Source organism: Euprymna scolopes, chromosome 29 (genome assembly GCF_053919585.1).
Source record: "Euprymna scolopes isolate OS-2025 chromosome 29, ASM5391958v1, whole genome shotgun sequence".
Classification (NCBI taxonomy): Eukaryota; Metazoa; Mollusca; class Cephalopoda; order Sepiida; family Sepiolidae; genus Euprymna; species Euprymna scolopes.
The window spans coordinates 9,367,564-9,384,515 of record NC_136510.1 but is presented as its reverse complement, the minus strand read 5'-3'; positions in this window follow the sequence as shown (position 1 = coordinate 9,384,515).

Genomic DNA, 16,952 nt, shown 5'->3' with positions numbered 1-16,952 from the left:
ATGTCTGTCCGTTTTTCCGCCACGTTAAATTTTGAAATATTTAGTCTGTCACGTTTAAATTTGAAATGATATTTCGTTGGCCTGTCGCACATAAGTTTAAAATAGCATTTTGTCAGTTTGTCACGCTTAAGTTTGAAATAGGATTTTCGTGGATCGTGAAGCTTTAGTTTGAAATAGCATTTCCATTGTTCTGTCACACTAAAGTTTGAAATAGCATTTTCGTTGGTCTGTCACACTTAAGTTTGAAACAGTATTTTTGTTGCTCTCTTATGCTAAAGTTCGAAATGGTATTTTGACTATTTGTTACGCTTAAGTTTTTAATGGTATTTTTTGCGGACTGTTACACTTAAGTTGAAAATAGCACATTTGTTAGTTTGTCACACTTTAAATTAAAATAGGATTTTCGTTGGTCTGTTGTACACTAAAGTTTTAAATTGTATTTTGTCGGTCTGTAATGCTTACGTTTGAAGTAGCACTTTTTGTCTGTCACAATGAAGTTTACGATAGCATTTTCGTTGGTCTGTCACATTTAAGCTTGAATGAAATTTTGTCGGACTGTCACACTTACATTTTGCAATAAACTGTTTAAATGCGTCTCCGCATTCCGGTAAGTGGATTTGTCCGTTTGTCTGTCTATTACGCTAAATTCTAAACTAGCATGTTTGGCGATCTGTCACGCTCAAATTCAGAATGGCATTTGTAGATATAGCTACGCGTTTCTATAAAAGGATATGTTAGTCCGTTTGTCCGTCACACTTCGTTTAGAAATAGGATTTCCATCATAATACGCGTAGATTGAATGGACACATCGAGAAAATATCTGTTCTAAACTTTTTAAAAACTTTTACCATCAGGCAGAAACACCTCCCCACCTTAAATATATATCTGGAAAAAGTAATATCTTTGTTATTAATCGATTGTTTAAATATTGGTCTTTATTGGTGCAATGCGTACCGAAAAACAATTCACCGATTGGTCGATATATAACAGTTTTACATCTATCTATCTATCTATCTATCTATCTATCCATCTATTTTCCTCTTCTTAATGTATGTATGTATGTATGTATGTATGTATCTACCTACCTCTCTCTCTATATATATATATTTTCCCCTTTCTTTCAATGTATGTATGTATGTATGTATGTATGTATGTATGTATGTATCCCCCCTTTTCAATGTATCTATCTATCTATCTATCTATCTATCTATCTATTTTCTCCCTTTTTCAATGTATGTATGTATTTATGTTATATATACGGAATAATCACATTGACACAACGGTTTTCGTCGGATCACAGAAGTTAAGCAAATTTGAGCCTGACTAGTACCAGATGGGTGACAATTTGAAAATTCTAGGGTCTGTATGTGCTCTCCGCTTATCTCGGCAGTGTTTCCAATCGCCCCGAACTTCTACTTGCCACTTGTATTTATCAACGCCGACCCAAGAGAGGTGTGGTTGAAGATTGCGCTACTCTTGCCACAAAAATCCCACGCGCAGGCACCCTTACTGTGGGTATCCATAGTCTGTCAAGACTGAAGGAAGCCATGTATGTATGTATGTATGTATGTATGTATCCTCCTCTATCTATGTACATATATTTTCCCCTTTTTCTCTATCTATCTATCTATCTATCTATCTATCTATCTATCTATCTATGTTTCTTATCGATCTGCTATTGTTATATAATATAGGTTCAACCTACTTAACTGATCGACTTTTCAGAAAGTCTAACATCCGCAGTTTATTGACGTCTTGATGTTACAGTTCAAATTAGTTCCTATTTTTATTTCATCTGAGACATTTGGTTGGAATTTGAAAGCAGTTTAGTCAGACTAAGTTTAAATTATAACGGTGCAACGAAAGTTTTCTTTTGATTCAATAAAACAAATAAAAGGTTCAAAATATCTGGTAGTTATGCAGTATAAGGACCGTGTTAGTCTCGGAGTCGTTCGGGCGGTTTACTGTAAACTCCGGAAATTGCCGAAACGCTAAGCCCATGTACAGCAGTACAAAGAAAACGATGAGCGAATTTTAATTAATTGAATTTTAATTAATTTAACTTTAATCAATTGAATTTTAATTAACTGAATTTTTATTTCATTAAAGTTTTGTAAAAATTGTCCAATATTTATTAATTTTATTTTCTTCGTAACGACAAAAGAAATATTGATTTCATTTTTTTTTCAATTAATTTTTCATTGATTTATCTTTCTAATAACGGAAATAATATATTTTTCATCGAAAGAATATTTTCAATTAATTTTCATTTAATCTAACCGTAATAATATGTTTTTCCTTAAAAAAAATGACCAGCGATTGCGCACAAAAAAAACAAACAAACAAACAAAAAAAATATGAAACTTTCGTTCGGCACTTTCTGGCATTTTCCGTAAACCGCCCGAAATATTTCGACGACAACACGGCACTTATTCTACAAATATCTGATTTATTTAACCGTTCATATAACCCTAATTCTTTTCTACTGGATTTTTACATCCCTTAACGTCAACGTAAGCGATCGTGAGATTACATACCTCCGCGTGACAACGTAAGGATGGGCAAAAGTTTTGCCAATGCCTTACTTCTCCATATTATATAAAGTATTTCCGAAGTTATATCATAGAAAGTTGATAACTCAAAAACAATTTTTCTCATGAAGCTAAGATGTTGCATTGTGGCTACTATTATCAAAGAGCAAATTTGGAAACTAAAATTTCGTAAAACCAGACGTGGGATTTCACTGGTTACAAAATGGATTAAGTAGCGAGTGTCTACGACGAATAAAACTGAAATTATCGACAAAAGTGTCACCTACCTGTTTCGTGTTTATGTATGTAGTTAAAGAAAGAGTGACTCACTTCTTTTATCGTGATTATCGAATTTACATTGTGGGTCTATACACACCGCAAACACCTTAGCTGTTAACCTAGATATACCAAAATTAAATCAGTTCTAAGTTTGAATTTTCAATTTTAACTCCAATTTATTCGGCATAGGTTAGAACATTAAATGTTTCGTTGCTGTTAAGAACGTCGAGGGAAGGGAGAGAAAGAGGGGGGGTGGAGGGAAAGAAAGCGAGCAAAGAAGGAGGGAGGAGCGCTACAAATTTAGACGGAAATACAGTTGACCAGCATGTGTCCAACTTCGTCCTGAACGGATCTGTTGTTTGTGCGGTGACAACCTCAAGCGGCAGTCTATTCCAGGGAGCCGATATGCGAAAGGAAAGTAAGGCTTCGTGTCGGTTTAGCTGAAATATCCGATGAGACAGCTTCAGGTTGTTTCCTCTTAGTTCACCTTCTGGTGCCGGGTTGAATAGAGGATCCCAAGGGCGGTCGTTATGACCATGAAGGAGGTTATAGGCCATAAAACACCTGATAGTTATACAGTTAGTTATACCATGACCGATTTTTTGATCAAGTTTGGTGACAGTTGGTCAAGCGGTGCTATATATGCTATACACAAACAAACAAACAAACAAACAAACAAACACACAGACAAGCAAAAAAATTCGATCGAAAATATAACGCGTCTTAGGCGGAATCAAAAAAAAAAAAAAATTTAATACCGGATTCATAAAATTCCTTTCATTCTGAATGGAAGAATTACATTAAGAAATTTATTTTCTTGAAGTCTATACCCACTCATATTGCAAACTTTTAATGATACAGAGATGTAGAGTCGTCATCAATATATGCAATGTAATCATTTTGTTCTTTACTTAAAAGAAGTTATCCATACATTCGTTTTTAGCTGACGGCGCAATACGTGCGTGTGTGTTGTTTTCCTCTAACGACTCAGACAAAAGCTATCTAACATTCTTAATTTTAGACAGAGTCCATAACAAGAGCCTCAAATCTTCCGTACTTATCATATGATTTAATCCGGTGGACGACGACATAAATTAATGAAAAATGGTCCCGAGATAATTCATTTACAACTGTAGACTTTATTAAAAACCAGTAAAAAAAACACATTTATACATTTTTTATACAAACAGTACTTTTTGGTGGAAAATGTATAAGTCCACGTGCGCATTTGTTGGTCTATGCGATAATCAGTGGACTAAGATTAACATATTTTGTTTAATGTCATTACAGAGTTAATTAAGTGAGTGTACCGTTCGTTTATTCACGATTTTTGCAAAGTTTAGCTTACCTCTGTAAAGCTGTAGCGGTACGCAGTAGTTATTTAATTATTGAGTCGGTTTGCATGTGTAACGAAACTCGGAACATGTGAGGCACGGTCGTCAGTGCCGTATACCACGGGAATAAGAGAAAGAGAAGAGAGAGAGAGAGAGCGAAATAAAGAGAGAGAGAGAGAGAGAGAGAAAGAAAGAGAGACGGAAGAGTAAGTTTATATCGCCACCTAACTAGGCTCAACGTTACTTCACTTTATTTGTTTAATGGGAATGCATCAATATTATTTAGCCGTGTATTATTATTTTTTTTAAGTGGAAATCGCTTCGGACAAGGCATAAAGTCACTTGATGTAAGTAACTTAAAAACCGACTTCAAGGTCAGAAACCAGCAAACTATAAGCGAGAGATCGATAAATTCCGACATAGAAAATTCTTTTCTTTTTGTCTGAAACATCGCCTATGGAATGTGAGGACCAAAGGCCAAAATAAAGGAAGCGAGAAATACGAAGTGATCGAAAATAAACCCAAGGTCAATTTCTACTCTCTACAAATACATAATCTTCCAGGGGGAAGAAAATAGCGTTCTTGACCCTTTTCTATCCAGGGTTAGGGTTAGTACTAAGAAACTCGTCCTCCCAAGCATTACACAGGTTGGTTTATTGCTAATCGCCTGAAGCGCCACTACCGAGGCATGGCGACAGATCGATACATATCTATCTTACAGAACTAGATATTCTCACAGTGGCGCTGGCATTATCTCCATCTTTTGCCATTGTGTCACATTTTCTAGCGATTAGAAAGAAGTAAATTATTAAAAAATAAATGAATAAAATTTATCACTGAATCGCATGGACTATGTAGTTCGATGAATACAGGCACAATTATTAAGTAATCGCTACCATTATAGAAAAGGAACTTTGTGCGTGTGTGAGTTCGTTCCCTATGGACTCCGAAACGGTTGGGCCGATTTTTTATGAAATTTCACAGAAATGGTCGTACTTTATGTATTTGGAAGCGTTCACAGATAGATTTTGTATCGGAATGTCTTGGATAAGTATCGATAATCAACGATCGAAATAATCCAATGAAAGAAGAAACTAGCGAACTTAACCGAGTGCATTCGAGAAGTTTTATTATCACACAAGCAGAAAGGCCCAACATATAAAATCAGCAGTAGGTTCTTTGATATGACAGGGGTGCGTTCGAAATTAATGTTTCTATTTAAAGCACAATTGCACTAGGATACTTTACGTTTAAACTTAAATTAAAACAATTTCACAGCACAAGCAAAAAAGCAAGGCGTATAAAATCAACAGTTGGTTCTTTTAAATGACAGAAGCGCGTTCGAAATGAATGTTTGTGTTTAGAACACAATTGAAGCATGATACTTGATTTTTGTATTTTTAACTTTAATTCAAGCCTTTTTCTCTCAACGTCCCCTGAGCTATGTTCATGTACCGTCCATTATCCTCTAGGATCCTCCGACCATTCCGTCGTATCAATTAAGATAAAAACGAAATGTAAGAAGCCCCCAGACGTACCCCTCCACCGTACTGTATACCGATACTCTATGGCTGACTGGGATAGCTTCCGTACATTCATATCTGATTTACCTCTGCACTCCATGTTTAAAAAGGAAGTGTCCTCTATAGTATCAGATCTGACTGAATGGTTAATTGTAGGCATAGACCAATTCATACCATCTAAAAAATTCCAACAAAAACCTAACAGCCAGCCATGGTTCTCCCCAGAATGTGCTGCTGCTATCGCGCACAGAAACCACTTTTTCCATAGCTACCAACGTAATAGATGCACTGAGACTAAAGCTGCTTTCAGGACTGCCAGCAACCAATGTAAAAGAGTAATAAAAAATGCAAGAGAGCTATATGCCCAGTCTGTTAAATCCAAGGTAGCTAATCAGCGGCTTGGTTCCGACCAGTTTTGGCAAATAACAAATAGGATCCTGAACAGAACTGTGCGTTCTATCCCAACCATTATCAATGGACCAGAGGTCATCTCGTCAGCGTCAGACAAGGCCAAACTATTTGCAAAGAACTTTGCAGCTAATTCTACCCTATGCGACGAAGGCCATCAACTCCCCATATTTCCTCCTATAACACAGAACAAGCTAGGTAACATACAAATATCCGTGCATGAGGTCGCCAAGCTAATAAAAAACCTAGATTCCAGTAAAGCAACTGGCCCTGATGGCATCCCAATTATAGTGTTTAAAAAGCTTCAACCAGAACTTGCTCCCATACTTACGAAACTATTTAAGCGCTGCCTTAAGGAGAAGTGCTTTCCGACCCCCTGGAAGACCTCATCAGTTTGCCCTGTATTTAAGAATTCAGGTGATAAGTCATCTCCCTCTCAGTACAGACCAATAAGTCTCCTGTGTGTTATGAGTAAGTTGCTGGAATCCATATTAAATAGAGAAATAGTCAACCACCTCAGCAGGAATAACCTTCTTAGTGACACACAATATGGTTTCCGCTTTGCAAGATCTACCGCAGATGTGCTGACGGTTATATCTCACAGGATTAGTGAATCTCTTGACAAAGGCTTCCTTTCTAGGGCAATTGCTCTTGACATATCAAAGGCCTTCGACAAAGTATGGCACAAGGGTCTACTTCACAAGATTTCCAGCTACGGTATAACTGGAAATGTTTTCTCAATCATTAAATCATTTCTCTCCGATAGGCTCATAAGAGTAGTGGTAGATGGTAAAAAATCGGAGGTCTGCAATATAAATGCTGGAGTCCCTCAGGGGTCAATCCTGGGCCCAACTCTCTTCCTGATCTACATTAATGACCTCCCTAAACACATACTTAAATCATTCGTTGACATCTATGCTGATGACACGACCATCTATAGCAACACATCAAAGGCTGTAAATGACGAAGTTCTCTCTGATTCTCTCTCCTCTGATCTCGAGCGCGTGGTTCAGTGGGGGAAGATGTGGCTAGTTACCTTTAATGCATCCAAAACCAAACTCTTATCCTTACATCATCAACGCTCTGATCCCCATCTGGCATCAATTGTGATGGATGGCTCTCGTCTGGGTGAGGCCCCGTGTTTTGACAAGCTTCTGGGTTTGACCTTTACTCCTGATCTTAAATGGAACACGTACATCAAGTCTGTTGCCAAGGTCGCTGGAAAGATGGTGGGATCCTTCTACCGCTCCAGAAGATATCTCACTACTGATGCAATTATCTATCTATATAAAAGCCAAGTACGTCCAAGGATGGAATACTGTTGCCATATCTGGGCAGGAGCTGCTAAAAACAGCCTATCATGCCTTGACAGAGTACAAAATAGACTTCGTGGTTTAGTGGGGGATGCCCTTTTCTCTACCCTGCAACCCCTCTCCCACAGAAGAGACGTTGCAAGCCTATCCTTGTTTTATCGTTATTTTCATGGCAGGTGCTCGTCTGAACTCCAATCCCTGGTCCCCCCTCGCCAATCTTTCACGAAAAACACCTGTCTAGCTCAATCCACTGTGAAAAATTTCCCCCACTCCATATCTGTGCCTAAATCAAAACGCGGATTTCATGAACAAAGCTTCTTTCTTAGAACTGCACGCCTGTGGAACTCTGTTCCGTCTGCCTGCTTCCCTCCGGACTACAGCTTGGATGTCTTCAAGTCTAATGTTAACAAATTCCTAATGAACCGCCCCCTTAAGTAAACACTTCATCAAATCTCCTCACTAACGTAATGTACTTGCAATAACCCTTATCCCTGAGTGGCTTCCAGGCCTTGATAAGTGGTGATCTCTGTGTAAAAAAAAAAAAAAGCCATTATAATAATTTTATAAAACTAACATTAGGTTCTCTACAGTGCAATGTAGACTACAATATATTATGGACTAACTCATTTCCTTCCGGTGCACTACGACGAGTACCCAACTAGAGCAGGCAATCAATCGAGTTGATTGGAAAATAGGTTATTTAACCCATTTCGATGACAATAAAAATATGTAAATGTTATGCATTCGTTAATCATCATTCAATCCCAAGCAACTTCAGGTCTCCGTGCTAATAAATAACTAAATGATTAAAATTAACCCTGGTCTAAGAGACCACAATGCTAAATGGACTCCTGGTAGCAGAGACCATAATGCTAATTAGACTCCTGATAATTATTAAAGGGGTAAAAAAAAAAAAAAAAAAAAAAAAAAAAATAATAATAAAAAAAAAAAAAAAAAAAAACAGACAAAAAAAAAAATAAATAAAAACAAATAATAAAAAAAAACCCTCCAAAACAAGGACAGTATTGGAAACATGTCTTACTGGAGTTCTTTTCTGTTTTCCATGTGCGATAATGCTGGTATAATTTAGATTTAACGAGACAAAAAATAAAAATAAATAAATAAATTAACAAATAAATAAAATAAAATAAATAAACAAATGAAATAAACAATTCAAAGTTTTTCTTTCCGCACGGCTCTTTTATTTAAAAAAATTAAATACCAAGAATTTGATTACGATTTTTTTTTCGTATCGGCTGGTCTATGCTTGGAAACGATGCATGACGAAAGCAAGCGAAATGCTTATTGTCACTGACGATAAACACAATGGCTTCTCCTGTTGTTTATTTGTTTTCTTATTATTCAAACTGTCGCCTTTTCAATATAAACTAATATATGAAGCACAAATTAAATAAACTGAAATATAATAATAATAAAAAAAGAATCAACGAATTTACGCGATGCTTGAACGAATAACATGGTCACATGACATGAAGCTGTCGCCATTTTGTTTTTTTAGAACAGCAAATGAAACACGATAGAAAGGAAGAAAAGGAAAAGAAATTAGCTTAATTTATTTATTTGAAAAATATTTTCAAATCAATGATTAATTCAATCAAAAATGTTATTCAATATTTCTTCTATTATTTCAACTCGTATTCAATTATTCCGAATAAATAATCAGCATTACATTTTCAGATACGTCATCGCAACTTTGTCAGAGGTTTTGTCCGTCGGTCTTCTTGCGTCAGCTGGAAATACAGTATAACCTGGATATAAGAGACTTAATCGCTACAGCTATCTTACATCCGGGTTGCACTTATATCTGGGGTTCTTATATCCGGGTTATACTGTACATTAACACAGACTCTAATTTGGAACCAGAGAAAATCTATCTTGTATGAGTTTTTCTCTTATATCCGGGTTACACTGTACCATGTTATTATAATCATTAAACGCGCAAATTGAATGGACGCTTCTTTTCATTGCTATCAGCCGATATGTCAATCATTTTTAATTTTTAATTTCGTTAGATCTGTCATACTTATGTTTAAAATTAGACTTTTTAACAAAGGGGTTACCGCATCAAGGCTCTGAGACCATTCGATGATAAGTGTTAATGTGTGTACGGCAGTCACTGGGGCGATAGCGTAATAATTGTTAGTGATGCAAATTTGGTATGATTAGATTATTTACGAGGACGGTTCAATAAGACCTTGTTTACGTTGGACTTGAAGATGAGAATATTGTAGTCAGCTGGAAAGCAGGCCAGCGGAACAGAGTTCCACAGCTGGGCAATATTAAGAAAGAAGCTTTCCACGTTTACCTTTTGACTGAGAGTAGGAGGAAATGATTGGTAGTGATTTTGGCTAGACGAGTGTTTTTTGTGAAAGATTGACGAGGGAAGACCATAGATTGGCGCTCAGTCGAACAATTGTGATGGAAATAACGATTTAAATGAGGCAGGACCCGAACGTCTCTTCTGTGGGAAAGAGGTTGTATGGAAAAGAAACGGGCACTGCCTACAAGGTTACAAAGTCGGTTTTGAGCTCCTGCCAAGATGTGGCAACAATACTCCATCCTAGGACATACTTGGCTCTTTTCGTTATTCTGTCACGCTTAAGACTTAAAAATAGAATTTTCGGTTGTCTGTCAGGCTAGAGTTTTAAATCTAATTTTCAATGTGTTGTCATGCGTAAGTTTAAAATAGCATTTTCGATGGGCTCTCACGCTTAAGTCTGAATAGCATTTTAGATCGGTTGTAACGCTTTATTTTATATAGTATTTTCGATAGGCTGTCGCGCTTAAGTTTTATGCATACTATTTTTTCACAAGGGAGTCACATTTTATTAAGGCCCGAATGCCACTCGAGGATAAGGGCTAATGAGTGTACGGTGGACAGTGAGACAGCAGCGTAGTGGTTGTTGGTTATGGAAATTGGATAGAATGTGATTAAGGGGACGGCTACACAAGAACTTGTTTGCATTGAACTTGAAGACGACCATATCGTAGTCAGCTGGAAAGCAGGCCAGTGGGATGGAATTTTAAAGGCAGGCAGATCTAGGAAAGAAGCTTTATTCATGGAATTTTCGTTTTGATTTAGGCACAGATAGAGAGGTGGAGAAATTGTTGATAGTGGTTGTAAATAGACGAGTGTTTTTGTGAAAGTTTGGTAGAGCGGGGAGAAGACCATATATTGAAGCTTAAACGAGCACTTACTATGAAAATAGTAATAGAGCAGGAACAAGCAACATCTCTTCTGGGGAAAAGGTTGCAGAGACGAGAAAAGAAATTCCATGATATAACGCGCAGATCGAATCGGCCATCTTAATAATTGGCCCGTTCTTGCTTTCGTAAAACCCAATATTCAATTATTTGCTATTCATATTGAGATTCGTGATTATTTGGCCATGATTTGGAAATAATTCGTTGCACATTAGTTTTTGGATTTGCTACCGTTAATCGAAAAAGCAGCACATTGTTGTCTTTAGAAATGTTTGTGAATCTCAACGAGATGATTTTTTTTAGATCAATCGATCGGTCGTTCATGCTTACGATGTTTATCAGTGTTTCTGTGGAACGAATTATATTCGAACCTGATACACACAGATTTCCAGTCCGTACCATTAACCACTTTGTCACATAACCCTTCATCGTCCCCATCTTAATGGTCGTCACGTTTCGCCTGACCGTCTCCAGGTGCACCGTTTTTGAAATTAAGTTATTGGAGTTGTTAACTTCCATTCTGCCTCGCACGACAATAGATACTCTCTGTAAAGAGTGCCTACCCGTGTCATTTTGATGCAAGCATTGCGCAATCTCGAACTACACTTCTTCTGAGTCGGCACTGTTTGATTCCAGTGTAAAGGAGAGGTCCAGGATGACTAGAAACAATGTTGCGATAAACGGAAGGCGTATGTATACAGCACTTGGTATTCCCAAATGGCCACCCATTTTAGTACTGACTAGGATCAGCGGTGCTTAACTTCGGTGATCCAAAGTGAATATATCAAAATTATGAGCTTTTGTATTATGTTTCGGAATTTTGGAGATGAGGAATGAGTGTTCATATTATTTGGATAATTTTTTACCATTTTATTATTACACATTTTTTTTTTTACACAGTGATCACCACCTATTAAGGCCCGGAAGCCATCAGGGATAAGGGTTATTGCAAGTACATTACGTTAGTGTGGAGATTTGATGAAGTGTTTACTTAAGGGGACGGTTCATTAGGAATTTGTTAACATTGGACTTGAAGATATCCAAGTTGTAGTCCGGTGGGAAGCAGGCAGATGTAAGAGAGGTCCACAGGCGTGCAGTTCTAAGAAAGAAGCTTTGTTCATGGGATCCGCGTTGTGATTTAGGCACAGATAAAGAGTGGGGGAAATTTTTCACAGTGGATTAAGCTAGACGGGTGCTTTTCGTGAAAGATTGGCGAGGGGGGGGGACCAGAGATTGGAGTTCAGATGAGCACCTGCCATGGAAATAACGATAAAACAAGGATAGGCTCGCAACGTCTCTTCTGTGGGAGAAAGGTTGCAGAGTAGAGAAAAGGGTATCCCCCACTAAACCACGAAGTCTATTTTGTACTCTGTCAAGGCAGGATAGGCTGTTTTTAGCAGCTCCTGCCCAGATATGGCAACAGTATTCCATCCTTGGACGTACTTGGCTTTTATATAGATAGAGAATTGCATCAGTAGTGAGATATCTTCTGGAGCGGTAGAAGGATCCCACCACTTTCCAGCGACCATGGCAACAGACTTGATGTACGTGTTCCATTTCAGATCAGGAGTAAAGGTCAAACTCAGAAGCTTGTCAAAACACGGGGCCTCACCCAGACGAGAGCCATCCATCACAATTGATGCCAGATGGGGATCAGAGCGTTGATGATGTAAGGATAGGAGTTTGGTTTTGGATGCATTAAAGGTAACCAGCCACATCTCCCCCCCCCCACTGAACCACGCGCTCGAGATCAGAGGAGAGAGAATCAGAGAGAACTTTGTCATTTACAGCCTTTGATGTGTTGCCGTAGATGGTCGTGTCATCAGCATAGATGTCAACGAATGATTTAAGTATGTGTTTAGGGAGGTCATTGATGTAGATCAGGAAAAGAGTTGGGCCCAGGATTGACCCCTGAGGGACTCCAGCATTTATATTGCAGGCCTCCGATTTTTGTCCATCTACCACTACTCTTATGAGCTTATCGGAGAGAAATGATTTAATGATTGAGAAAACTTTCCAGTTATACCGTAGCTGGAAATCTTGTGAAGGAGACCCTTATGCCATACCTTGTCGAAGGCCTTTGATATGTCAAGAGCAATTGCCCTTGAATGGAAGCCTTTGTCAAGAGATTCACTAATCCTGTGTGATATAACCGTCAGCACATCTGCGGTAGATCTTGCAGGGCGGAAACCATATTGTGTGTCACTAAGAAGGTTATTCCTGCTGAGGTGGTTGACTATTTCTCTATTTAATATGGATTCCAGCAACTTACTCATAACACACAGGAGACTTATTGGTCTGTACTGAGAGGGAGATGACTTATCACCTGAATTCTTAAATACAGGGCAAACTGTTGAGGTCTTTCAGGGAGTCGGAAAGCACTTCTCCTTAAGGCAGCGCTTAAATAGTTTCGTAAGTATGGGAGCAAGTTCTGGTTGAAGCTTTTTAAACACTATAATTGGGATGCCATCATGGCCAGTTGCTTTACTGGAATCTAGGTTCTTGATTAGCTTGGCGACCTCCTGCACGGATATTTGTATGTTACCTAGCTTGTTCTGTGTTATAGGAGGAAATATGGGGAGTTGATGGCCTTCGTCGCATAGGGTAGAATTAGCTGCAAAGTTCTTTGCAAATAGTTTGGCCTTGTCTGACGCTGACGAGATGACCTCTGGTCCATTGATAATGGTTGGGATAGAACGCACAGTTCTGTTCAGGATCCTATTTGTTATTTGCCAAAACTGGTGGGAACCAAGCCGCTGCTCAGCTACCTTGGATTTAACAGACTGGGCATATAGCTCTCTTGCATTTTTTATTACTCTTTTACATTGGTTGCTGGCAGTCCTGAAAGCAGCTTTAGTCTCAGTGCATCTATTACGTTGGTAGCTATGGAAAAAGTGATTTCTGTGCGCGATAGCAGCAGCACATTCTGGGGAGAACCATCGCTGACTGTTAGGTTTTTGTTGGAATTTTTTAGATGGTATGAATTGGTCTGTGCCTACAATTAACCATTCGGTCAGATCTGATACACGCACGCACACACACACACACACATACACACACGCACACACACACACATGTATATATTATAGATAAAGAGAATTTTTTGTATATGAGTTCATTCTTTATGGACTCCTAAACAGCTGGGTTGATATTTTTGAAAATTCACATAATTTCTTTATGCAGGGTTTGCATCGGAATGCCTCCGGTAAGTCTCGAAAATCGTTAATGGAAAAAATCTTATTTTGGCCAAAACATTACAAGTGCATATGAGAGGCTTTATTACTTCACAAGCAGAAGGGCTCGGCGTGTAAAATCAACAGTAGGTTATTTAATAAGACAGAGGTGTGTTCTAAATGAATGTTTTTGTTTAAAGCACGATTGAATCATGAAACTTGACTTTTGCATTTGAAATTCAATTCAAGTCATTATATAAAACTAATTTTATAAACTTAATATAGATTCTCTACAGTGCAATGTAGAACACAATGTATTGTTGACTAAGTCATTGCAGGAAGGTATGTGAAGCTTTATTCATTTCCTCACCCCCACGGCGGGATGATGTGACACAAGGGTTGAAAAGTCGAATATGAAGAGCCAGCGGCATAGACGAAAAACACTCTAGCCTGAAAAGAAATGCCTGGGCAGCCTCACCGGCATTCCTAAGTAGTGCACCTTAGGCGATTAGAAATATACGACCCCTTTCTCAAAGGGAGAAGGCAAAGCTAAGGAAGGCGGACCATCTAAAGTTTGAGAAAAAGGTTATCTCAACAATGATCGACTCTAGAATCAAATGCATATGATGGATTTTGATAAAAAATTAGAATAAGGATTCTAGCCATAAGGTTTAGTATCATTGTATATTGATTTTAATTCTTGTAAGGGTCCTAACAGTAGTATAAATCTATTGTGTTCGAAGTATTAATTTGTAACTAATCTTAACACTAATTTGTCCTGGAGTGTGTATTCTAATTGTTATTTATGAATTTAAAAGCATCGAATTGCTAGAGAAGTGTTGAAACAAGTGTATTATTGCAGGAAGACACGATTCTAATAATTAATGACATAGTATAGGCCCGGAACTTATTGAGTCATGAGAAATGCAAAAACCTAGAAAATTCTGGTGTTACGATAGAGAAGTATTATATCAATGTGGCCAAGATAAGAGGAAAGAGGACATTAGGCAGCTTAGGGAAGCGAGAGAGAAGAGAAGAAAGAGAGAGAGAGAGAGAGAGAAATAGAGAGAGCGAAAGAGAGAGAGAGAGAGAGAGAGAGCGAAAGAGAGAGAAAGATATATATATATATATATATATGTATACCTATCTATCCTGTACTTTAAAGAACCCCAACATATATTAAACTCTAGAAGAGAAATAGTAAACAACTGTGTTCACAAGATAAAATTTACTCTAGGATAGCGATACAAAATAGTTTTAAAACTAACAAAAACAATAGAAAATAAACAAATAAATGAATTAAATAAACATGAATATACATAAACGATCACACATATATGCATATATATGTGCATATATGTATGTACATATATACATATTTATATATAAACCAACATAAAAAACAAAAACAAAAAAACACTAACCTAGATTTAAAACAGATCAAGAAACTAGATATCCAGGCTAAATAGATCACACATAAAGGAAAAGGTCAACCAGAGGTCAAATAGGTCTTTGTCCGATAAGTGCATGCTCATTGGCTGATAGGAAGGGCGCGGTGGATACTAGAAAGCTGATTGGCTAACTAAAATCTCAATAGAGATGCGTATATAAAAACGATAAACAACCACAAAATTCGCGCATAAGCCTGAAGAGTCCTAGAATGGATGAAACGCAGAATATTCAGTGTAGCTTAATCGCCATATATATTTTATAACTTACTATATATATATATATATATATATATATATATATATATATATATATTTTTTTTTTTATTCAATTTTCACCCCAAACAAGGCACAGTGCCACTTTGAAGCAGGGGGCTACTATTAGGGACTTAAATAGCGGGGTCATTATGAAGGGAGAAGAGTAGAAAGATGTTTGTTAACATTACACTTGAACTTCTGCATATCATTGCAGTTGGGAAAGCAGAATCCCGGAAGGGAGTTCCAAAGACACGCAGTTCTGGGGAAGAAACTATTGGAGTAAAAGGCTTTCTTGCACCTAGGGATCTCTACTGTAAAGGGATGAGACTTAGTAGCTTGTCGGGTTTGTCGGGGGTAGTTACGTCGGGGAGGTACAAGTGTTTGCAGTTCGTCAGAGCATTCACCATTAAAGTATTTATAGAACAGGCAGAGGGATGCAACATCTCGTCGATGGGACAGAGGTTGAAGCCTAGATGACAGTTCAGGACCTATCAGGTTGGCGACTCTCTTTTGAACCCTGTCCAGGAGCGAGAGACAAGCAGCAGATGCACCAGCCCAGATGTGACAACAGTACTCCATACATGGGCGAATGGTTGCCTTATAGAGGTATAGGATACTGTCAGGCGTAAGTAGTTTTCTAGCACGGTAGAGGGGAGCCAACCTTCCTTGCAGCAGCCTTGGCAATGCTCTCAATGTATCTATTCCAGTTCATATTCCCTGTAAACGTTAGGCCGAGGAGTTTAAAAGAAGTACTTTCAGGCAATGTGTTCTTGGCCATTGCTATTGGTGGTAGAGAAGGTTTCTTTTAGTTATTGAAGGAAACAAGCTTAGTCTTAGCAGCATTGAATGTGACCAACCATTTTTGTCCCCATTCCACTATGGATTGGAGGTCATCCTCTAGTGTTTCTGCCATTTCCTTGGATATGTGTTCATTTGGTTTCCCCTCATATCTGTTATAGAGAGTGGTGTCATCGGCAAATATACCCATCTCCGAAACAATTTTATCAGGGAGGTCGTTTATGAATATCAGGAATAATAGAGGTCCAAGGATAGACCCCTGAGGTACTCCCGCATTTATGTCATATTGTTTGGATGTACGTCCGTCGAGGACAACTTTGATTTTTCTATTACTTAAGAAGGATTTAATTACATTATGAATTCTTCCAGTGATTCCACATGATCTAATTTTCCTTAGAAGACCATCGTGCCATACCCTGTCAAAAGCCTTAGATATATCAAGGGCCACCGCTCTACCCTCCCCTGTTTTATCCAATGAACGGTATATACGTTCAGAAACTACAGTTAAGATATCTGTTGTTGAACGGGCTTGCCTGAATCCATATTGTTTGTCAGTCAGGAGTTTAGCAGCTGTTAGGTGCTGGACTAGGGCTTGATTAACCAAGGACTCAAATATCTTGGCGAAAAGCGGGAGGAGGCTAATGGGGCGATAATTTAGTGGG